Here is a 25,780-nt window from a genome sequence, read left to right as displayed (position 1 = left end):
GAAACTTCCAAGGACAATGGTCGAGTCAGGAGGCTTCCCTACACATAAATATTCTGGAACTAAGGGCCATTTACAATGCCCTAAGTCAGGCAAGACCCCTGCTTCAAAACCAGCCGCTGCTGATTCAGTCAGACAACATCACGGCGGTCGCCCATGTAAACCGACAGGGCGGCACAAGAAGCAGGATGGCGATGGCAGAAGCCACAAGGATTCTCCGATGGGCGGAAAATCACGTGATAGCACTGTCAGCAGTGTTCATTCCGGGAGTGGACAACTGGGAAGCAGACTTCCTCAGCAGGCACGACCTCCACCCGGGAGAGTGGGGTCTTCATCCAGAAGTCTTCCAACTGATTGTAAACCGTTGGGAACGGCCACAGGTGGACATGATGGCGTCCCGCCTAACAAAAAAGCTATAAAGATATTGCCCAAGGTCAAGGGACCCTCAGGCGATAGCTGTGGACGCTCTAGTGACACCGTGGGTGTACCAGTCGGTTTATGTGTTTCCTCCTCTTCCTCTCATACCAAAGGTGCTGAGGATAATAAGAAAAAGAGGAGTAAGAACTATACTCATCGTTCCGGATTGGCCAAGAAGGACTTGGTACCCAGAACTACAAGAAATGATCTCAGAGGACCCTTGGCCTCTGCCTCTCAGACAGGACCTGCTACAGCAGGGGCCCTGTCTGTTCCAAGACTTACCGCGGCTGCGTTTGACGGCATGGCGGTTGAACGCCGGATCCTGATGGAAAAGGGCATTCCGGTTGAAGTCATTCCTACGCTGATAAAGGCTAGGAAAAAGGTGACAGCAAAGCATTATCACCGCATATGGCGAAAATATGTTGCTTGGTGTGAGGCTATGAAGGCCCCCACAGAAGAATTTCAGCTGGGTCGATTTCTGCACTTCCTACAGTCAGGAGTGACTATGGGCTTAAAATTGGGATCCATTAAAGTCCAGATTTCGGCCCTGTCTATTTTCTTTCAAAAAGAACTGGCTTCACTGCCTGAAGTTCAGACGTTTGTTAAGGGAGTGCTGCATATTCAGCCCCCTTTTGTGCCCCCAGTGGCACCTTGGGATCTCAACGTGGTGTTGGATTTCCTAAAATCACATTGGTTTGAGCCACTTCAGACCGTGGAATTAAAATATCTCACGTGGAAAGTGGTCATGCTTTTGGCTTCGGCAAGGGGGTGTCAGAATTGGCGGCTTTGTCCTGTAAAAGCCCCTATCTGATCTTCCATATGGACAGAGCAGAATTGAGGACGCGTCCCCAATTCCTCCCTAAGGTGGTATCAGCGTTTCACTTGAACCAACCTATTGTGGTGCCGGCGGCTACTCAGGACTTGGAGGCTTCCAAGTTGCTGGACGTAGTCCGGGCCCTGAAAATCTATGTTTCCAGGACGGCTAGAGTCAGAAAGACTGACTCGCTGTTTATCCTGCATGCACCCAACAAGTTAGGTGCTCCTGCTTCTAAGCAGACGATTGCTCGCTGGATCTGCTCCACGATTCAACTTGCACATTCTGCGGCTGGACTACCGCATCCTAAATCAGTCAAAGCCCATTCCACGAGGAAGGTGGGCTCTTCTTGGGCAGCTGCCCGAGGGGTCTCGGCTTTACAACTTTGCCGAGCTGCTACCTGGTCGGGATCAAACACGTTTGCAAAATTCTACAAGTTTGATACCCTGGCTGAGGAGGACCTTGAGTTTGCTCATTCGGTGCTGCAGAGTCATCCGCACTGTCCCGCCCGTTTGGGAGCTTTGGTATAATCCCCATGGTCCTTACGGAGTTCCCAGCATCCACTAGGACGTCAGAGAAAATAAGATTTTACTCACCGGTAAATCTATTTCTCGTAGTCCGTAGTGGATGCTGGGCGCCCATCCCAAGTGCGGATTGTCTGCAATACTTGTATATAGTTATTGCCTAACTAAAGGGTTATTGTTATGAGCCATCTGTTCGTGAGGCTCAGTTGTTATTCATACTGTTAACTGGGTATAGTATCACGAGTTGTACGGTGTGATTGGTGTGGCTGGTATGAGTCTTACCCGGGATTCCAAACCCTTTCCTTATTGTGTCAGCTCTTCCGGGCACAGTTTCCCTAACTGAGGTCTGGAGGAGGGGCATAGAGGGAGGGAGTGCACATCAGTAGATCTAATTCTTTCTTAGAGTGCCCAGTCTCCTGCGGAGCCCGTCTATTCCCCATGGTCCTTACGGAGTTCCCAGCATCCACTACGGACTACGAGAAATAGATTTACCGGTGAGTAAAATCTTATTTTGTCACACATCATGCACGTAGCAGCTGTCCACAGGAGAGAGAGTGACTGCATACCCTCCAACGTAACCCATTACACCAGGTACAAAATGCCCTGGTCCTCTACTTTTGACTAAATTTATGATTGCAGTCACCTATGTTTAAACAATTGCCATCAATTTACTAGTTTAACACAGGTGACTGCAATCATAAATTAAGAGGGAAATCCAGAAGCAGAGCATTTTGATCCTGGTGGGAGGGGTCATGTTGAAGGGTCTGTAACTGGGGGCATGCCAGCAGCTCAAGTAGCGCTGGACACCGTGACTAAAATGGGGGTGTTGATCATGGGCACAGCATTTCCTGTGATGCTGTGCCATAATTTCAGGAATGCCCCTTTGGCAATCACAAGAGTCCTGCAGTGCTCTACTCAAAATTTTGAAGGTATGGAGACAGGACAGGCTCTAACCAAGCAGAAGAGAACGAGGACCATGGCCACCAGAAAATCAGTATCAGGACTGGACAGAGCTGTAGGAAGAGCGATGGGCAGGGCAGTGGATAGAGAGGGGTCAGATGCTGGGGTAACAGCTAGGGAAGCCAATCCCGGGCCATTTTTTCAATCCCGGGTATCGGGATTGAAAAATGGTTAATCCCGGGATACCCGGGATTGGCTTTAGACTGTGTCCGGCCGCCCCCCACGCCCCGCCCCTCCCGCCCTGCAGACATAAAAAAACCCGTACAAACCTGCACAGCCAGGTAGCGGGTGAGGAGGAGCCGGCGGGTGAGTGCAGCGTAGCCGGCGGGTGAGTGTAGGGGAGCCGGAAGGAGGCAGCGGGTGAAGACCGCCGTACTTTCCGGCTTGGCGGCTGCTGAAAGCGCAGCGTGACCTCACAGTCACAGGTCAGGCTGCGCAGGGGGAGACAGGAGGAGGGAGCCGGGCAGCGTCTGAGCGTCCTGAGGACGCTCAACGCTGATCCCTCAATCCCCAGGATTGGAGCTTCCAATCCCGGGATTGAATCCCGGCCGTTTTTGGGCCTAAATCCCGGGATCCCACCGATCCTGATCCCGGGATTGGCCTCCCTAGTAACAGCATATGCTGAGTCCCTTTATTTATATTGATAAAGCTAAATATTTATCTTATATAAAACCCTTTGTGAGGTCTAAGAACACTGTACGCTATTTCCGTATGGAGTACCGTAAGGGTACGCTCTTTGCGTAACGATCGCTTAGCCGTGGTCGAGACGCTCAAGCGTCACGTTCGCTCACGGCCAAGAGATCACAGGCAGGGACGCTATTGGCTGCTGACTAACGTAATGATTCGCTATAGCGTAGCGGCCGCTCGGGACCACGAGGAGATCACCAGCGGCGCAGACGCTCACAATGTTAAACTTTTATATCTAAACCATAAACAATGAAATATGCTGTAAAACCTTAGTGTAGAGATAGGGTGTAGATGCAACACAGTGTAACCTTATTAACTTAAAAGCTGTTTGAGCGTCACCAACGCTCTGAGAATACTTAACACTATAAGAAATACACAGATACCGTGCTTAGGGTCCAACGCCTAATATATATATTATGAATGCTATACTTGCAAAAGAATTAATACAATACAAGTCATACACTACAATATAACATAGACTACCTAACCAGATAACTACACATGAAATACAATACTATTACGTTTAAGGGATTACGAGAGAAAGAGGAGAAGAGAGAGAGAGAGATATGGCCCATAACAACTAGAAAGACAATATGATTGCGGAGAAAACTTACGCACAAAGGAAACGATCGCATGCGCCTCTGGACATCCAGCTCCCGATTTTCAGCAATGATAACCGTTGAAGAGTGAGAGCTGGATGTGATCGGCTTGTCTATTTATGCCCCACACACAATACAATTCAATGGTCCCAACAATCTCATTGTTCATTGGACACAGGAATTCCTCCTCGCATTATAACAAAAGGTCATAGGTTGATTCATACAGGTGGGCTGTGACTATTTCCAACAGCTCAGGTGGGAGGGAAACTGGGTTTCCCGCCGCATGGATAATTAAGTGCAAATAATAGTAAATGGACATAAACTTCTTATGTCCATAACTATTCGCACGAGCGATTAATCCGCTTCAAACCAACACCGGAATATTGCTAATTAGATACTCTTCCGATGGATACTAAACACCACTGTATTACTCCTGTCTGACCCTTCGTATCAAACAAAGGGGGATTTCTCTGTTCATGAACATTCTACATTAACCAAACTTTCAGAATCTATCAAAGGGACCATGATCTATAAAATACATTATATAGTGAAAATATGTAACGATTGAGTCGCACGCTACGAACACATGAACTCTACCGTAAATGCACATACCGCGCGCCCGCGGGTGCCCGCAACAGCGAGTATGCGCACGCACGGGAGAGCGCACGCATGCGCAGCGCAGACCTGTGTGAGGTGCAAATATGGCAGTGTGCATAGAGATATTTTTCTGACTTTGACAGTCCACCCTTTGGCAGTGAACAATAACTGCCACTTCCTAAAACATTTCAAAAAGAGAAAAATATATGTATGGGGTTAATACATTTACATGGTTGGGTAGGGGAGGAGAGGAGAAGGTAAGAAAAGGGTATGACCTAGTGAGATAGCAGAAGCATGTGTGTATGAATCCGTGTTTGGGGGTCATGTATCATCGTGCCGTACGTGTTTTAAATCAAGCTTCGAGGTATTGCGAAGTATACATTTGAATTCCTTCTTATCCCGTGGTACGGGTCTGTGGATGGGCTGTCAAACTTTACCGAGCTCTTTTCGGATTTTGGTTGTAACAAAATGGGGAGCACATTTTAGTTGATGATACATGAATGGGGGAATATGTGATTGCTGATATCTGTGCCTGTATTCCCTATACTATGTGTGTAATTACCTGAAGGTTGTAGAGATGAAGAAAAGACATAATTACGGTAAATGCAGTGGTATTCTATGTCAGGTAAATGAACATTTGTCGGTTGAAGTCTTGTTCGGTGTCTGTTGAATGCAGTCTTCTTTGTGCTTTTGCCCATAAGGTGCGAGCAAAAGCTTTGTCAATGTCCATAGATTTACAAAAGTGTTGGGCTAGCGTAATTTTAAAATTTCTAGGGAAACTGGGGATCTATGGCAAAGTTCATCAAAAATCTGTGTATAAGGTTGTCAAAACTTCTTCTTTAATCCATCTGTTGTCTGTATATCGGCTCATCAAATTCCTCGTCCAAGTGGGTCTTTTTACCTTGGAGAAAAACGGAAAAACAGGTGAAAGAAACGGACCGTATAATCGCATTTTCATTACATCATTGTTTCTACCGTCGGGTCATAAATCAAATCCATGGGAATTACAGTTTCCTCACTCCTTAAACTCATCACCCTGGTACTTCGTTTGCACTTCGTTAAAGCCTGACCGCATCTAAATATCAAGCCAATCGTTATGATAACACCTAAGATACATAGGAGAAACTTCCCTACATCCATTATGATTCCTTGAGCCCATTCTCCTAAACCGGAGAACCAATTTCGCGGGTTCAACCATGACACCCAACCAGTCAGCTCATTACTCACAGCAGCAAGGGTGAGATTGTGTCTCCTGCGAAATTCCCACTTCAGTTGGAGAATATCGTCCATCTTTTGGTCTATGACCTCGACCGGGTCCTCGGTACTATTTGTAATATATGTGCAACATTTCACTGCGTTGCCAGTGTGACACAATATCCACCTGTTACTGCCGTGAGATAATTGAGAATCATTCTATGCTGAACTAGTTCTGTTTTATAAGCTTGAAGTTCTCTTCCAGTGTACCTAAACGTGTCATCATACATTTCTGTGATATTGTCTAACAAATTTGCGAGCGCAGATATGTATTTATAATTCAACACTCCTCTGGCGGTGCGAGTGAAATCTAACGCGATTAGAACCTGAATCCCGGTGGATTCATGGATCATGTCAGAGGCCGGATGCTCTGTTCTTTCTATCAGGTGCCGTTTAACTACGTGCTCGTAATGGGTGTGAGTATAAGGAGCTTGGGCAACACGATGTATATCTTTCATTTTGGCATGTAATACAGTCATTACTTCAGGCAGTACTTTTCCAATATAACACAATCCTTCAGAGTTTGGGGCAAGCCACTTATACGCCTTCCTCCCGCATATGAAATATGCATCATCGGGGAGAACATATGGGACGGAGTAGGACATAACCATATTACACATCTTCCATGTGAAATCTCCTAACCCTAATTCTCCCATCTGTCTAGTACACGTATCAGCTTGTACGATATGTGCACAGTATCCTGGTGATACCTCTCCAACTCTCGTAATCCTACTTCCTAGGGTATACCTATATCGGAAAGATTTTCCTCTACTGGCTATGTGGCGTATAAGTTCTGTATCTGTCGGCATTCTATCTGCTCTATATGAAAAGGTCATGGTTTGGTTACTCCATGACACTTCCCAATTTCCCGGCTTTCGGGGATTGGAAATGTTAAAACATTAGGGGTCTATCCACATGATATTGGTGGAGCTTCGAACTAGGAGGACTAGAGATATTAAACCTCCTGTCCACCGGTCTCCCACCCTTTAGCTCAAGTACCTCCCCTACCGTTAAAGGAAATGGTACTAGCCCTGATTTGCTGTGACCTTGAGGTACTTGAGAGCATACCCAACAATCTGTCTGATTTAACACACTACCCACTAAGGAGTGATAGTCACTCAAGGGATGCCGGTCCATGTGGATATTAAAACTGGATTGGCATTTCTTGATGCACCCATCCTCAACTACGTTGTCACAGAGCCTACAGATACAGTTTTCTTCAGCTAACAATCCAAAAAAATGTTTACAAATAACATGGCTGTTAGATTGTTTCCGGTACTCGCCTTTGTTCGGTGCTTGTGTTGCTATTGGAAATTTACACCTCCGTCTTAGTCATTGGAACCTTTCTGGTGTCAAAACTTCTTTCTCGACCTCACTGGTACTCTCACCGAAACAGACTGCTCTGGTCAACAGGAAAAATTCATATCACAGTCTCTTGGGGCAAGTCCATCTTACAGGAGGAGAAAAGAAGAAATTTGTAATGGGGTACAGAAAATCAGTTTGAGGGGGAGAGAAACTTGTTACGATAATTAGTTCTCTAGTCTTGTTGTTCTTCTCGTTCTGCTGTCCTCTCAAAGGTGCTGTCTCTCAGTCTTCCAAACGAACATTCCGGTGATGCAATATTCCTTCCAAACCAGCGATCTTTCTGTAAGGAGCAAAAATCTTGCATTACCATTTGTCTAACTGATGTGTGACATACCATCTTTAAACCATGAAAACATGAGTGAGAAGAGAGAGAAAACACAAAAAAAAACAAAAGAGAGAGAGAACAATTTATATGCATATATATATTACATAAATCAACAATAAACAACAATAGGAAAAGAGAAAAAAAAAACATTTTTTTTTTTTTTTCCAAACATTTTAAAACATTGTCAGATCATCAGGCTGTCATATCTACATGTCCAATGGTTTCCTTGCGCAGTCCCTCCCACCAGCACCTCCATACTCCACTGTATCTGGCCAGGATACATTGATGTGGGTAGATCATGCTGGGGTTTGGTAGACTTCTGCAAAGACCAAACAGATATGCAATGTTTGAGTCCTATCCATGATCGTCAGAGATGGGGAGAGAAAAGAAACATTTCACAGATACATTTACAACGTTTCACCCGGTCATTCCTGTGTCTTCAAGGAATGACCTCCCAATTTATTAACTGTTACCTCAGGCTTACCATCCGTCCTAGTGATCACCTTTCTTGACTACATATCATGAGTGTGGACCAAAATTCTTCCTATATGATCCCTGATTATAACTTGGTGTGTCCTAATTTTTGCTCATTTTCATGTCTAGGGGGTCTGACTTTATGTGTGCTGTTGCAGTTACTGGCATAATGCCCTTCTCTTTTACAAAGGTAACAAACCCTGGGTTTCCTCCAAGTGTCAATGACCTGAGGTCTTGGTTGATTTGATGCCTCCTCAAACGCTCGGATGCTCATCGCCATCAACCGTTTTCCCTGTGCTTCCCTGATTCCTTGGATACCATGATTATGTCGTTGTCTAGGGGGCTGATGTGACTTTTGTCTACTTCCTGATCTACAATCTCTTGCAAAATGACCTTCCTTCTGGCAATTGTAACAGATTTCCACATTTGAATTTCTCGCAGGGGTTTGGGGCTTATGCTGGAGTGGTCTTGTGGTTAGGGCCTGTATACTTGCGGCCATTAATTTATCACTTTGTGACTCTCTGTATCTGGTGATATTTCGATCAATATCAATAGCGGCCTCTCTTAATGCGGCCACTGAGATATTTCTCCAGTTTGGGTTGGTGGTCTGTACCCTTGTTCTCAATACCTCCTTTAAACCATTCATTAATACCTTAACCGCTATTTCTCTATGCTGTGCGCATGTTTTGATGTCTGTGATCCCAGTGTTCCTAGCCATTACTTGCAGTGCTCGATTGAAATAATTGGAAATACTTTCCCTTTCGTTTTGTCTTATGGAGAAGATTTCATTCCACTTGACAACGGCAGGGAAATATACTTCCAACTGTTGGTTTATCTGCTTAAAACATTCCTGATTGTGTTCCTCCGTTTGAGGTACTTCTGTGTCTAATTGACAATCAGTAATAAATGTCGCAGAGTCAACACCGGAGGGCAAACATGCCCTCAGCACTGTCCGCCAATCTTTGTTGGTGGGTTCTGTTGAGTTTCCTAGTTCTTTAATGAACCTTTGACATGCGACTAGATTTTTCCTTGGATCAGGAAATTCGGACATAATTGATCTCAATTCGGTCCGGGACCAGGGACAGCGCATTGCACTGTCCTGGACGGGAATGGTTCCCTGATCGTCAGTCTTCCCATTGGGGACTGTGATCACCCTGACAGGACTAAACTCAATTACATCACCTTGTTTTGGTCTTACAATATGGGGTACATTTGTTTGTGCGTGATATAAAACATTGTACGTACCTGTGGACACGACCTCACCTGACCCTCCGTTAGGGGTTTTGATTATTGCCTTTACCGATTTGGTCGCGTCCACCTGGATGTCTTGTGTGATGGCTGCTGGAAGAGGTGCCGACATCGTGTTGGGTTCACTTTCTTGCTCGTATTCCTGAGGGAAGTTTGACATGGGGTGCAACTTGCACGGGTTAATAGTTGTACATTTAACAGCATTACAATTATCATTGTTAAGTTTATTACACTTATTCTTATCATCTATACTACAGTTGCTAAGTGCGTTTTTATTGTTCAACATTGTGCCTTTCTCCGCAACCATAATCCTCTCCGTTGCCACATCTCTCCTCCCAAGATGAGAGTCAGATATGTCAGTTAGCTCTCTTGGCATTTCACTTTCCTGTTGCCATTACTTTAAACAATCATAATGTTTGATCCGTCTCTTTGCTGGTTCAATAAGACCTATCCTTCTCCTTAGATTTAGTAACACTTCTGGGCTAAAGCTACCTATTCTTGGGAATTTCTCCCCGTCATGTACAGTCATTCTTTCCCATTCATCACATAAAACCTCTGTGTGTGAACCGTATTTTTCACACATTACATACCTGGCCGACCCGATTGGTCGGTTTACTAAATCAACCCGAACCGAGGTTGATCGCCCCCTACCTGAACAACTGGCCCCCATAACTTGCAGGTGTTGCTTTTCTTCAGCGAACCCTTACAAAAACCAAGATGTCCGGGGCAGGCTGGCGGTGAAGTTTACCGAGTACTCCACTCACTTCTCGCCCACGTTGGCCAGTAACACAATCACTGTATCCAGAGCTGTTGTACCCAACCTAGGGCCCCTGTGAACCTTTATTTACTGGGGTGCGTTCCCCAGCAAGTATCGGTTGTTGGATAGTTCCTGAGTGACCAGCGAACTTCCCTTAAAATAAAAAAAAATTCACAAATCACGTTAAAATGTACAAATAGCGTTTATGACCTTCGTACACAAATAGTACCGGTCAGGTTTACTAATGCACACAATTACGTGTGGTACAATCGTTCAGCACATAAGCAACTAATCTTATGTGCGGAGCGACCAGTGGAATCGAAAATTTCGGCTGCGAATTCCTTCAGCCAGAGCTTAATGGCCTATATGGGTTCCGCACCAACCCTTCTTGGTGTTGTGCTACTTGTCTCTATAGCGGACTTCCTTGTCTGCTGTACCTGGACCTCCTGGTCTGTTATGCGACCTCCTGGTCTGTTACAGTATGACCTCCTGGTCTGCTACACTCTAATGCTCAAATTTTATGTTTAACCAGGGATGCCTCCCTAGCCACCATGCACGTCACTTACATGTATGTACCTTCACGAGAACTCGATACTTTTCTTGTGGTTCAACCTCAAAATTGTATAATTGCAAACACTCACTCACCACATGTACACTTTTGTTTCTATTTCTATTTCTGCGCAGAAATTTTCTTTAAACCAGATGTGTTGTAAATTTGGAGAAGGATCTGTTAATTTAAATTTCGGATATAAAAATAGATTTGCGCTATTTATCGCCTGTTGCGTTACTTATCGCCTGTTGCGCTACTTATCGCCTGTTGTGCTACTTATCGCCTGTTGCGCTATTTAAAAATCAACACTGTCGTGTGACTTGAGTTACGTGGGCGTACCCAGACGCTCCGTTGCGTAATTTACGCTGCGTGCGTCGGCCTTTGCGTACGCGAGTCTCAGCCCTTTGTTAGAGACACGTGTACACAAAACCAATGTCCACCGTAACACAACTAACACTTTTATCAATGTAGATGATCCTCGATCGTCTACCGCGCAACACACCAATCTCTCCTTTTACCTTAGGTAGAGTTGCGTGTGGGTTTTACACTTTAACTATGAAATAGCGACAAATCTCTCTTAGCACGTTTTATCAATTATAAAATGGCAAACAGGAGAGTGATATATGGAAATACACGAATGAAAAAGAAATGCAGATATGTGCGTGTGTACGCAAGACAGAAATAAACAGTTTTAAAAGACACTAGCGTGTTGTTCTTACCTCCGGTTCCGGATTCCTTCAGCACCCTTTACTAAGCGAAGCAGACGCTTATCCCGTCAGCACTGCGAAGAATATGATCTCCCGCCCTTTGCTGATGGATAATGTCTGCTGAAATTACCTAGCAGAGATATGTGAAGGACAGGACGAGCCGCCAATTGATAAAGCTAAATATTTATCTTATATAAAACCCTTTGTGAGGTCTAAGAACACTGTACGCTATTTCCGTATGGAGTACCGTAAGGGTACGCTCTTTGCGTAACGATCGCTTAGCCGTGGTCGAGACGCTCAAGCGTCACGTTCGCTCACGGCCAAGAGATCACAGGCAGGGACGCTATTGGCTGCTGACTAACGTAATGATTCGCTATAGCGTAGCGGCCGCTCGGGACCACGAGGAGATCACCAGCGGCGCAGACGCTCACAATGTTAAACTTTTATATCTAAACCATAAACAATGAAATATGCTGTAAAACCTTAGTGTAGAGATAGGGTGTAGATGCAACACAGTGTAACCTTATTAACTTAAAAGCTGTTTGAGCGTCACCAACGCTCTGAGAATACTTAACACTATAAGAAATACACAGATACCGTGCTTAGGGTCCAACGCCTAATATATATATTATGAATGCTATACTTGCAAAAGAATTAATACAATACAAGTCATACACTACAATATAACATAGACTACCTAACCAGATAACTACACATGAAATACAATACAATACTATTACGTTTAACGGATTACGAGAGAAAGAGGAGAAGAGAGAGAGAGAGAGATATGGCCCATAACAACTAGAAAGACAATATGATTGCGGAGAAAACTTACGCACAAAGGAAACGATCGCATGCGCCTCTGGACATCCAGCTCCCGAGTTTCAGCAATGATAACCGTTGAAGAGTGAGAGCTGGATGTGATCGGCTTGTCTATTTATGCCCCACACACAATACAATTCAATGGTCCCTACAATCTCATTGTTCATTGGACACAGGAATTCCTCCTCGCATTATAACAAAAGGTCATAGGTTGATTCATACAGGTGGGCTGTGACTATTTCCAACAGCTCAGGTGGGAGGGAAACTGGGTTTCCCGCCGCATGGATAATTAAGTGCAAATAATAGTAAATGGACATAAACTTCTTATGTCCATAACTATTCGCACGAGCGATTAATCCGCTTCAAACCAACACCGGAATATTGCTAATTAGATACTCTTCCGATGGATACTAAACACCACTGTATTACTCCTGTCTGACCCTTCGTATCAAACAAAGGGGGATTTCTCTGTTCATGAACATTCTACATTAACCAAACTTTCAGAATCTATCAAAGGGACCATGATCTATAAAATACATTATATAGTGAAAATATGTAACGATTGAGTCGCACGCTACGAACACATGAACTCTACCGTAAATGCACATACCGCGCGCCCGCGGGTGCCCGCAACAGCGAGTATGCGCACGCACGGGAGAGCGCACGCATGCGCAGCGCAGACCTGTGTGAGGTGCAAATATGGCAGTGTGCATAGAGATATTTTTCTGACTTTGACAATATATATATATATATATATATATATATACACATAAATGCAAAAGCCCTCACTCACTCACTGACTGATCAATATGTTAGGAAGTTGAAATGTAACATAGGTATTGTTCAGGTGGGAAATAGGAAAACTATGCAATTAGAACTTTAATAAACCTCCCCTAAGGGGATGAAAAGGGGGTTGACATGATGACGTCATTACAGATGCGTGGCTTGCGTTGCATGAACGATAACGCCCAAATGAACAATCAAATCAAAATTTGAATAGCACCTTCAGTGGGTAGAATTTAATAAGCTACAAAAATGGTCCTGTCACTTTTTACTGCATGTGCTACGGGTGCGCCCCGACTAAGAACAATGGATTAATACAGGTTGAGTATCCCATATCCAAATATTCCGAAATACGGAATATTCCGAAATACAGACTTTGAGTGAGAGTGAGATAGTGTAACCATTGTTTTTTGATGGCTCAATGTACACAAACTTTGTTTAATACACAAAGTTATTAAAAATATTGTATTAAATGACCTTCAGGCTGTGTGTATAAGGTGTATATGAAACATAAATGAATTGTGTGAATGTACACACACTTTGTTTAATGCACAAAGTTATAAAAAATATTGTCTAAAATTACCTTCAGGCTGTGTGTATAAGGTGTATATGTAACATAAATGCATTCTGTGCTTATATTTAGGTCCCATCACCATGATATCTTATTATGGTATGCAATTATTCCAAAATACGGAAAAATCCGATATCCAAAATACCTCTGGTCCCAAGCATTTTGGATAAGGGATACTCAACCTGTATTTACTTATATTAGGACATCTCAAATTTACAGCTCTATAGATTTACCAATTTTTTCTCTTATGTCCAAGAGCAGCGGTGGCCAACCTGTGGCTCTTGAGCCACATGCGGCTCTTTCTTTCTTCAAATGTGGCTCCTAACACACAAAGTCACATGACCACAACAGATTCGGTAACCACTGCTCTCCAGAAAAACATGCAGCAGCACTACGGGGACTTAGAACTGAGGGAGCCAGATACTAGAGATGAGACACCCACCAGCAAATAGAGGACACATAAGGGACTGCTGCAGTGGCATGAATTGGGGGAAGCTGAAGTGACACATGAAGGTGCTGGCTGAAGTGACACATGAGGGTGCTGGCTGAAGTGACACATGAGGGTGCTGGCTGAAGTGACACATGAGGGTGCTGGCTGAAGTGACAGGAGGGTGCTGGTTGGAGTGACACATGGGGGAGCTGAAGTGTATTATGTGAATCTGGATTTTTCAATATATGTGGATCTGGTTTTACAATTATTTTATGTGGAAGTGGCTTTTTCAATATATTTTCTGTTGACTGGCTTTTTCAATGTATTTTATACCAGGGGCGTGGCCTAGAAGGCACAAGGACACACCCCATTTTTTGCATGTGTGCCTTCGGCTCGATGTCGGCTCTTTGACGTACCGAACACATTTTTTTGGTCTCTTTGTCTCTGACTGGTTGGCAACCCCTGTCCTAGAGGATACTGAGGTTCCATTTAGTACCATGGGGTATAGACGAGTCCTTTGGGAGCCACTGGCACTTTAAGAGTTTACTAGTGTGGGCTGGCTCCTCCCTCTATGCCCCTCCTACCAGACTCGGTTTAGAAAATGTGCCCGGAGGAGCCAGTCACAGCTAGGGGAGCTCTTAGGAGTTTTTCTAGTTTTATTATTTTCTGAGTTTAGTTAGGTACAGGCAGGCTGCTGGCAACAGCCTACCTGCTTCGTGGGACTAAGGGGGGAGAGTAGGAACCAACTCTAGAAGTTAATGGTTCTCTATCTACGCTGACAGGACACTGAGCTCCTGAGGGTGCTGATCGCAAGCCCACGAGGCGACCGCTCACTCCCGCAGCACGGCCGCCACCCCCTAACAGCCAGAAGAAAGAAGAGTGGTGAGTACAGCGCCGGCGGCCCGGAGAGCGGGTCGCTGTCGGGAATGGCAGCACAAGGGTGGGAGCACAGCTCTGACAGGCTGCGCTCCAGAAGGCTCAGCGGCACACTGTGTACGGCGCTGTGAGGGGCATCCTGGGCCAGCGCAATCACCCTACACTGGTCAACACTGCTAACGGGCTAATCCTGCTGATAGCGAAAAAAAACCTCATGCCAGTATAATACAATAAGTGCGGGAAGACGCGCTATTACAGGGGGTGGGACTCCTCAGAGCGGATCCAGCACTCACCAGCGCCATTTTCTCCCTGCAGTTCATCAACAGAGACGCTGGCAGGGAGCGCTGCCCTCCACATAAGTAACACTGTGTTATAGATACGGGGGGGGAGTGTAATTCGATACTAGCTACCCTGTTAAGGTTCAGCTAGTCAGAGAGGTTTTTTATCATAATAAAAGCCTATAAGGGTGCGGTGTGGCTGGCTCCTTGTACTCTGTGACTTTCTGAAGGTATTCTGGGGGGAAATTGTATTGACATTTTCCTGTGTGTGTGTAACCCACTGTACCATATTTGGGGGACTTTGTCCTGTAATTCAGAATGTATATCTTCTCCTGGGGAGTCTATACCATGCTCAAAACTGTACAAATTCTCAGGCTTCGGTGGCAGATCCTCCTGGAGTGGCCTCCATAAGGTGTACTTTCACATATATTTCTTCAAATACAGTGGGGCAAAAAAGTATTTGGACAGCCACCGATTGTGCAAGTTGACCCACTTAAAAAGATGAGAGAGGTCTGTAATTTCCATCTTAGGTACACTTCAACTGTGAGAGACAGAATCTGAAACAAAAAACTAGAAAATCACATTGTATGATTTTTAAACAATTTATTTGTATATTCTTGCAGAAAATAAATATTTGGACAATCAAAAAGTTTAACTCAATACTTTGTATAACCTTGGTTGGCAATTACAGAGGTCAAACGTTTCTTGTAGCTCTTGACCAGGTTTGCACACACTGTAGCAGGTATTTTGGCCCACTCTTCCATGCAGATCTTCTCTAGATCTGTCATGTTTTGGGGCTGTCGCCGGGCAACACGGACTTTCAACTCCCTCCACAGATTTTCTATTAGGTTGAGGTCTGGAGACTGGCTAGGCCACCCCAGAACCTTGAAATGCTTCTTATGGAGCCACTCCTTAGTTTCCCGGGTGGTGTGTTTGGGGTCATTGTCATGCTGGAAGACCCAGCCACGTTCCATCTTCAATGCTCTTACTGAGGGAATGAGGGTTTTGCCCAAAATCTCATGATACATGGCCCCATTCATCCTTTCCTTAATACGGATCAGTCATCCTGTCCCCTTTGCAGAAAAGCAGCCCCAAAGCATAATGTTTCCACCTCCATGCTTCACAGTGGGTATGGTGTTCTTGGGATGCCATTCATCATTCTTCTCCCTTCAAACACGGCAAGTGGAGTTTATACCAAAAAGTTTGATTTTGCTCTCATCTGACCACATTACATTCTCCCAATCCTCCTCTGGATCATCCAGATGGTCACTGGCTAACGTTAGACGGGCCTGGACATGTGCTGGCTTAAGCAGGATGATCTTTCGGGTGCTGGAGGATTTCAATCCATGACGGCGTAGTGTGTTGCTAATGGTAACCTTTGTGACTGTGGTCCCAGCTCTCTTGAGGTCCTTGACCAGGTCCCCTCGTGTAGTTCTGGGCTGATTCCTCACCGTTCTCAAGATCATTGATACCCCACGAGGTGAGATCTTGCATGGAGCCCCAGGTCGAGGGAGATTGTCAGTGATCTTGTATTTCTTCCATTTTTTAATAATTGTGCCAACAGTTGATCTCTTCTCACCAAGCTGCTTGCCTATTGTCGAGTAGCTCATCCAGCCTTGTGCAGCTCTACATTATTGTCCCTGGTGTCCTTAGACAGCTCTGTGGTCTTGGCCATGGTGGAGAGGTAGCAGTCTGACTGTTTGAGGGTGTGGACAGGTGTCTTTTATACAGATAACCAGTTCAAACAGGTTCCATTAATGCAGGTAATGAGTGGAGGATAGAAGAGCTTCTTGAAGAAGAAGTAACAGGTCTGGGAGAGCCAGAAATCTTGCTGCTTGGTAGGTGTCCAAATATTTATTTTCCACAAGAATATACAAGTAAATTGTTTAAAAATCATACGATGTGATTTCCTGTTTATTGTTTTCAGATTCTGTCTCTTACAGTTGAAGTGTACCTATGATGGAAATTACAGACCTCTCTCATCTTTTTAATTGGGTCAACTTGCACAATCGGTGGCTGTCCATATACTTTGTTGCCCCACTGTATGTATGTGTATATATATATATAAAGGGAACACTAAAATAACACATCCTAGATCTGAATGAATTAAATATTCTTATTAAATACTTTGTTCTTTACATAGTTGAATGTGCTGACAACAAAACCACACAAAAATGATCAATGGAAATCAAATTTATTAACCCATGGAGGTCTAGATTTGGAGTCACACTCAAAATTAAAGTGGAAAAACACACTACAGGCTGATCCAACTTTAATGTAATGTCCTTAAAACAAGTCCAAATGAGGCTCAGTAGTGTGTGTGGCCTCCACGTGCCTGTATGACCTCCCTACAACGCCTGGGCATGCTCCTGATGAGGTGGCAGATGGACTCCTGGGGGATCTCCTCCCAGAGAAATACTGAAAAGAAAAGGATTGTCTCTTTGTTGGCGCACTTACAAGAAGAAAATGAATATATTTAAAATGTAACTTTTAATTTCATATGATTAAAAATGCCTGAGAGCGTGAAAAATCATGAGACAACAATCACAAACAATACATAGAGTGAAATAAAATATAATGAAATATTATCAAATCCTCGTATGTGTCTTTATTATATTTATTTGGTTTGTAATTCTTAAATGTATGCCGCAATAGCTTAAAGATAACCGCAGATTATTGACTTCTCAAATCAAACCCTTATTACCTGGGATACCTTTATTAATTCAAAACATGAACGGGTATAGTATTATTTCTTTTTCATCCACTAGGGGTCACTGGAGTACTCTTGGGATATGGACGGCTTCCGCAGGAAACAGGGCACTGAATATTTAAATTTAGAACTCTCCACCCCTCCATATCCCCGAGTACCTCAGTGTTTTTTCTGTGCTCATGCACTAACAGAGGCTTGTGTGGGTTCCCACACTTATCTTTGAATATTTTTGATTTTAATTTTAACCATGCTTCCAGTTTTCTTCCTGTTTGTAATTCCAGAACGTTCCTGTCCTACATCTCTAACTCCACCGGAGGCGCAGTGGTGTTAGTGGGAATTTTGGTTCAGGTTTCACATAGGCAGGCCATGTGAACTGCAATTCGGCCATATATATATATATTACACACCTTAAGTAATAATTTTACTGAGTCGTGCAAGTGTCTGTCTTTGTCTATTGTGTTGTCTGTCTGCATAATGAGTAAGGCACCAGCAAAGACTAAAAAGAAGTTTTACTGCAATGTCTGTACATAAATTTACCACATGTTCAGTATGTTTTGTAGGGGCCGCCGCTTGACAGAAGCGGCAAGATCGGAGGCTCGGGTGACACCGCCAGCTCTAACGGAGGAGTCTCAGCCTTTGCAAAGGTCCAACTTCACTTTGGGTAACAGGGTGTTAATTTAATTGGTCTTATAATTTAACCATTTCTGCTATGTTGCAGTCTGACAATTCTATGCCAATCCTCACGGCGCTAAATAAGGGTGAGGAGGGCACATTAGACCAGCAGTCAGATAGTGCGGTTTTTGACAACCAGACATTGATAATGACCAGGGCGTCAGTCTCTGAAGTTTACAGAGACTAAGGAGCCTCTAACATATAATCAGTCGTATTTACTAAACGACAGAGATCTCCAATGGGCTTCTTATTTAGGATATCTTACTAAGATGTTAGTAGAAAGCGAATAACCCGTTCTATACCTCACAGATTTAAGTCTATTTACCCGTTTCCACACAGTGACATCTACATTGGAGAATCCGCCATTGGTGAATTCGTCTGTGCCAAACCTTATAAAGACCCAAGATACATTTGGGTCACTAAGGCGCTCTATGTATGGAAACAATGACGATCACGTTATACTTATCGTTAATCAAATCTGAGAAGCTGCTGAGTATCTATGTACAGCTTCTGCTGCCGGCTGTTAGCTCGCTTCTCGCTTTTCATCGTCGCTAGTTACAGCACGACAAGGACTCTAGCTGCGTTCTTGCCAAGCGGAGTCAGAGGTCAAAAGAATACGGTGGCCAGAAGTTGTTTGGTCCTAAATTTGACAAATGCATTTCTCAGGCCAAGGCGGTGGGGGGGAAAGTCTAGTTTCCTGCCATTGCCTCCTCCGGTACCAAGACGGAAATACTCTGGTCCGGCGTTTAAATCCTTTAGACTTCAGTCTTTTCAAGGCTGTGGTACAGAAATTGTAACGCCGGGGCGCTAAAGTCACCAATAAGCCAGTGGCTTGACGGGCTCCCAGGTCATCTCGGATTTCCAATTGTGGGAGCGCGCCTTTCGACGTTACATTAGCCGGGATTCCAGACATCCACTGATGGATGTATCCGCAATTTAGGGTTAAAAGAAAGCTGTCTCCCGCCACTGCGCTTTTTCAAGACAGGACTGCCTCTGTCGGATGACAAGAAGGCGTTTTGGCAGATTGCCATTCAGTCTCTGCTGGATTCAGCAGTTTTTAATTCCAGGCCTGGTACACCAACAAGGTCAGGGTTATTATTCCCGTCTGTTTGTGGTACTGAAGCCGGAGGGCTCCGTCACAGTCTCAATCAGTAAGTCACTTACTACAGATTGAAGATGGAATTTCTGCGGTCAGTATTTGCAGATTTGGAGCCACAAGATTGCATGATTGCACTTGATTTCCAGGATGCATACTTACACATTCCGATTTGGTCACCTCATCAGAGGTTCTTGTGTTTTGCAATACGCCACACCATTAACAGTGTCAGGCTCTACCGTTTGGCCTCTCGTCAGCGCCACGGATATTCACCAAGTGATGTTTGTGATGATAGCTCATCTCAGATCCCTGGCAGTGACAATCGTTCCGTACTTAGACGATCTGCTCATAAGAGCTCTGTCTCAACAGATGCTCCTCCAACTTGCGCTGCTAACGTACACCACGGTTGCAGTGTCAACTTCAAGAAATCGCATCTCATTCCGTCTCAACGACTTCAATTCCTAGGTATGATTCGAGATACGGTAAATCATAGAATTTACCTACTACACCAGAAAGTACAGATTATTCGCCATCTGGTACAATTAATGTTCAAGCCATGCACACTCTTGGTACATTTGTGTATTCGCCTATTAGGAACAATGGTGGTGGCTTTCGAAGCGCTTCAGTTCGGAGGTTTGCACTCGCGTCCATTTCCACAGCATGTGCTCGCACAGTGGTTGCCCTCGCATCGGCAGATTCCCCACAGGGTGAGGTTGTCCCCAAGGGCGAGGGTGTCTCTACTCGGGGTGAGAGTCTCAGAAGTTGGGGAGCTGTAGTTTAAAATTGTCAGCGACAGGGTCTCTAGGCGGATCACGACAGATTGCTGTCTTTAAATGTCCTGAAACTCCGCGCAATTTACAAAGCACTACATGCTTCGCTCTCAGGCTGGCCAAGTGCAGTCAGACAACGCGACGGCTGTCGCATACATCAACAACCAGGGAGGAACGAGCAGCTGCATGGCAATGCGGGAAGTAGCTCGAATCCTCAATTGGCCAGAATACCACCAGGTGATATTGTCGGCAGGGTTCATTCCGGGAGTGGACAACTGCGAGGCGGATTATCTCAGCAGTCGGAATTTTCATCCAAGGACTGGGCATTAAATCCAGAGGTGTTTCAGATGTTGGTCCACAGGTGGGGTTACCCTCAGGTGGATCTGATGGCACCTCGCCACAATTACCAAACGCCCCAGTATGTGTCCAGAACCAGAGATCCAAAGGTAGTTGCGGTGGATGCTCTCACAATCGCGTGGCCGTACAGCCTCGTGTATCTGTTTCCACCGTTTCCGCTACTATCTCGGTTGCTAAAACGGATCAAAAGAGAGTCCGTCACAGTCATACTAGTGGTGCATCATTGGTCTCGGAGAGCTTGGTTCTCGGATCTCCGCGGACTACTCGCATAAGATCCTTGGTCGCTCCTACTACGTCCAGACCTGTTACAACAGGGTCCATTCTTTTACCCCGGTTTAGCGCGGCTGCGTTTGACGGGGTGGCTGTTGAGACCGCCCTCTTAAGAAGAGAGGGCATTCCAGTATCGGTTATAACAACCATGTTACGTGCTAGGAAGCCGGTTACGGCAGCTCATTATTACAGAATTTGGCGTGCCTATATAGGTTGGTGTGAAGCTCGGAAGTTTCCGACATCATCTTTCAAGTTATCCCGTCTTTTGTTATTTCTACAGACGGGGTTAGATGGAGGACTGCGTTTATCTACACTAAAGGTGCAGGTATCTGCGTTGTCAATTTATTTTCAAAGACGATTGGCTCTATTGCCGTCGGTACACTTTTCTACAAGGTGTCTTCAGAGTACAGCCTCCATTCATTCCACCTACAGCGCCATGGGACTTGAATCTGGTTTTAGATTTCTTACAGTCTTCATATTTTGAACCCTTACAGCAAGTGGATATAAAGTTTCTCACTTGGAAAACAATTTTTCTTCTAGCCTTAGCTTCGGCAAGGCGTGTTTCACATTTGGGTGCCTTGTCATGCAAGCCACCGTATTTGGTGTTTCATGATGACAGAGCGGAACTTCGGACGAATCCCGCTTTCTTACCAAAGGTAGTGTCATTTTTTTACATCATTCAACCAATAGTAGTTCCTGTGTTAACAACACATTCGGGAACTCTGAATGTGGTACGCGCATTACGCGTTTATGTATCCCGAACATCTACAGTTCGTAATACGGATACGTTGGTTGTTCTCTATGATGCTGCCAAGTTGGGTTGGCCAGCTTCTCAGCAGACCTTATCCAGATGGATAAAACTGACTATACGTCAGGCTTACCTTAATGCTAGGTTACAGCCGCCTACATCAGTAACAGCTCATCCCACACGTTCTGTGGGAACTTCATGGGCAGCTGGTCGTGGAGCTTCTACGACGCAGCTTTGCCGTGCGGCTACATGGTCTTCAGTGCACACGTTTGTGCGCTTTTACAAGTTTGATACGTTTTGCGGCATCAGCATCTAGCTTTGGCCGCCTAGTGTTACAGGTGTAAAACAGCTCTCCCGCCCACGGGGGAAGCTTTGGTACGTCCCAAGAGTACTCCAGTGACCCCTAGTGGATGAAAAAGAAAATAGGATTTTGGTACTTACCAGGTAAATCCTTTTCTTTGAATCCATAGGGGGCACTGGACGCCCACCCAGAGCAGTTTTACCTAGTTTGTATTAAGTTCAGGGGATCTTATGGTAACACATTTTCACCGAATGGTTCAAATTATAAGGTTTTATCGGTTATGGTGTCAACTGTTTAGTTGTCAGTAACGTTATGTGTCAACTTTGTTGTTGTCCGTTATGTTATATGTAATTCTCCATTGTCAACCTCTCTATAGTTCCTGTTCGGCTCAGTAAAAAACACTGAGGTACTCGGGGATATGGAGGGGTGGAGAGTTCTAAATTTAAATATTCAGTGCCCTGTTTCCTGCGGAAGCCGTCCATATCCCAAGAGTACTCCAGTGCCCCCTATGGATTCAAAGAAAAGGATTTACCTGGTAAGTACCAAAATCCTATTATCCAATAATCATTACAGATTTGCGGTTGAGTTTTTATTCCGTATTCATAATTTTGCACATATACATGGAAACGAACTGCAATTATTCTACACACAGTGTATTACCGCATATGATTTAATAGTTATAGCTCATTGGTGGCTCATCTGTTTCTATCTCAAAGGTTACTGTAGCCTATGGTTATCATGACGCAATCCTAATGAATGGCTATTATTGGCACTAAAACTGCAGATTGCTCGTTTACCCTCTGTTGTTATAAACACTGCTATAGTTGCAACTAGAGCTGCAGGGTTCTATATCCTTTATTGAAGATGAACTGCTGTGTCCATATCTTGCATAATATATCCTGCAGGAAAAAATAGCATTCACTTTTAAAGGATGCACCTCCACCCTATGAGCCTCTGTTAAGCACTCATGTGTACACTCCTCTGTTTATTTATTGTACAGACTGTCCTGCAGAAGGCATATGTATTCCAAAAATACAGCTATATCACATACATTTTGGTTGAATAAATATAAGCTGTCTGCAGTGTGTGTTTATTCCACAAACTATCTACAGCCTAAATATTACGCTGGTTTGATGCAACAAAATAGCTCATAAGTATCTCTCTCATGTAACTTTTCTATTACTGTGTCAAAAATTGCAACAATCCATAACTTTTATGGTGTCATAAACATTGCAACAGTTACACTCGGAGCTGCAGGTTTCTATTTCCTTTATTAAAGATGAACTACTGTGTCCATTTCTTACATAAGTAATCCTAGGAGATGATTGCATTCAATTTTAAAGTATATAGCTCCTCCGCATGAGCTTATTGCTGTTTAGATAGAAATGAGCTGTGTTTCTATGTGCGTTTATTGCACAGAATTGCCATAGCCTGTTTTAGAGTGTACCTATGTATTGTACTGATTTAAATTAACAGCATGTATTCATCAGTGCCGTTTCTTGCGGCGTGCGAGCCGTGCAATCGCACGGGGCGCTCGCCGCAGCACTTCTCTGGCTCCCTGCTTTCCCCTCCTCCCGAGTACTCCGCTCGGGGGGGGGCGGAGTTTCACGCAATGACGCGGTTGCGTCATGACGCAACAGCATCATTGCGCGAAACTCCGCCCCGCGAGCGGAGTGCTCGGCATATGTGTCACACATGCAGGGGGTCGGGTGAGCAGTACCTTCCGGTGAGGCGTGCACTCACTGTATTCCACTGTGTGGTTTGTGGACTACATTTCCCATAATGCTCTGCCCTTGATTACTCCTGTGTGTGCATCATGGTAAATGTAGTCCAGGGAGACAGTGCTGGCTTCTGCACTACGAACTGGCTGATGCCTCTCTCCCTCTCTCTCTCCCCATGACCCTCTCTCTCCCCCCATGCACCCACACTCTCTCTCTCCCCTTGCCCTCCTCTCTCTCCCTCCCAATGCCTATCTCTCCCCTTGCCTCCTTTTTTCTCCCTCTCCCAATGCTCCCATCTCTCTCCTCATGGCTCTCTCTCTCCATCTGTCGCTCTTGGGTGTGTGTGTGTGGGGGGGGGGTGTGTGTGTGTGTGTGTGTAAAAGTTCTTGTGGCGGGCGAGACGTGCATTCGCACGGGGCGCCCGCCGCGGCTCTTGGTGGCTCAGTTTGTGCTCCCCCTCCTCCCCATCATTACTACTCCACTTGGGGGGGCGGCGTTTCATGTAATGACACATTTCCATCGTGACGTCACAACGCAAACGCGTCATTACACGAAACTCCGCCCCCGAGCAGAGTACTGATGACGGGGAGGAAGGGGAGCCAGGACAAGGCGGGCAAGCCAAGAGGAGGGAGAGGCGTGCCGAAGAGCGGGAAGCGGGATGGAAAAGGACCTCTGGCAAGCGGATGCCGCTGCAAACGTAAGTGTAACACCCTCTCTCTTTTTTTCTCTCTCTCTCTCTCTTTGTAGAAGGGGACTCTGCCTGCTATAATGTGTAAAATGGGGACTCTTGTCTGCTATAATGTGTAAATTGGGGACTCTGCCTGCTATAATGTGTAAAATGGGGACTCTTTCCTGCTATAATGTGTAAAATGGGGACTTTTGCCTGCTGTAATGTGTAAAATTGGGATTCTTGCCTGCCGTAATTTGTAAAATGGGGTCTCTTGCCTGCCGTAATGTGTAAAATGGGGTCTCTTGCCTGCCGTAATGTGTAAAATGGGGACTCTTGCCTGCCGTAATGTGTAAAATGGGGACTCTTGCCTGCCGTAAGGTAGTCTTTTCAGTCGGGGCTACGCCCATTGCAGCGAGGCCACACCCATTTTAGCGAGGCCACACACCCTTACCGGGCGTGCGCAAATTAGTTAGCCTTATATCTATGGGGGGGGGGCATTATTTTTATGTCAATGGTGGGGGGGGGGGGGGGAATTTTTAAATCTCGCACTGGGAGCCAAATTGGCTAGAAACAGCCCTGGTATTCATATATGAGATATCACTGTGTGTATCTATTACGCTCAGTCCCCAGCCATCATTAAGCTGTATCTACATGATAACCTGGTTTGATTTAGTCAGGTGTACTTATGCTGCTGTATTGGGATTCTGGCTCTACCACATATTAAGCATACAGGTCCCGCTACTAAGCGAGTTTTAATCAATAAATCCTATTGCAGTGAGCATCGGTCCCCTCCACTTCCCTGACTATAGACATGTTCCATGTATTGTACATAATATTTACATAAATAGATTAAGCATTGCACACACAATCATTTGTTAATGCGGACACATAGTAATTGAGCTGGCATATCCATCATTTCAGCCACGTCTGGGTGTCGTCTGGCCTGGACCCTTGGATACAAGATATAGTGTCCAGGGGGTACAGGCTGGAGTTTCAAACTCTCCCACCTCACTGTTTCTTCAACTCAGGCTTGCCAGCTTTGCCAGCAGAAAGAGCGATTCTTCTGGACGCTATCCGAAAATTGGTAGTGTCCGAGGTCATTGTTCCAGTTCCGCCTCATCAGTGGAACAAAGGTTACTATTCGAACCTTTTTGTGGTACCGAAGCCGGATGGTTCGGTAAGACCAATTCTGAACTTGAAATCTTTGAACCCACTTATCTCAGGGACTTCAAATTCAAGAATAAGTCTCTGAGAGCAGTTATCTCAGGACTGATGGAGGGGGAGTTCCTGGTGTCCCTGGACATCAAGGATGCGTACCTCCACATTCCCATTTGGTCGCCGCATCAGGCCTATCTCAGGTTTGCACTGCTAGACGATCATTATTGGTTTCAGGCACTGCCGTTCGGTCTCTCCACGGCACCGAGGGTCTT

This window comes from Pseudophryne corroboree, chromosome 8, assembly GCF_028390025.1.
Source record: "Pseudophryne corroboree isolate aPseCor3 chromosome 8, aPseCor3.hap2, whole genome shotgun sequence".
Lineage (NCBI taxonomy): Eukaryota > Metazoa > Chordata > Amphibia > Anura > Myobatrachidae > Pseudophryne > Pseudophryne corroboree.
Note: the sequence above shows the minus strand (reverse complement) of the source record.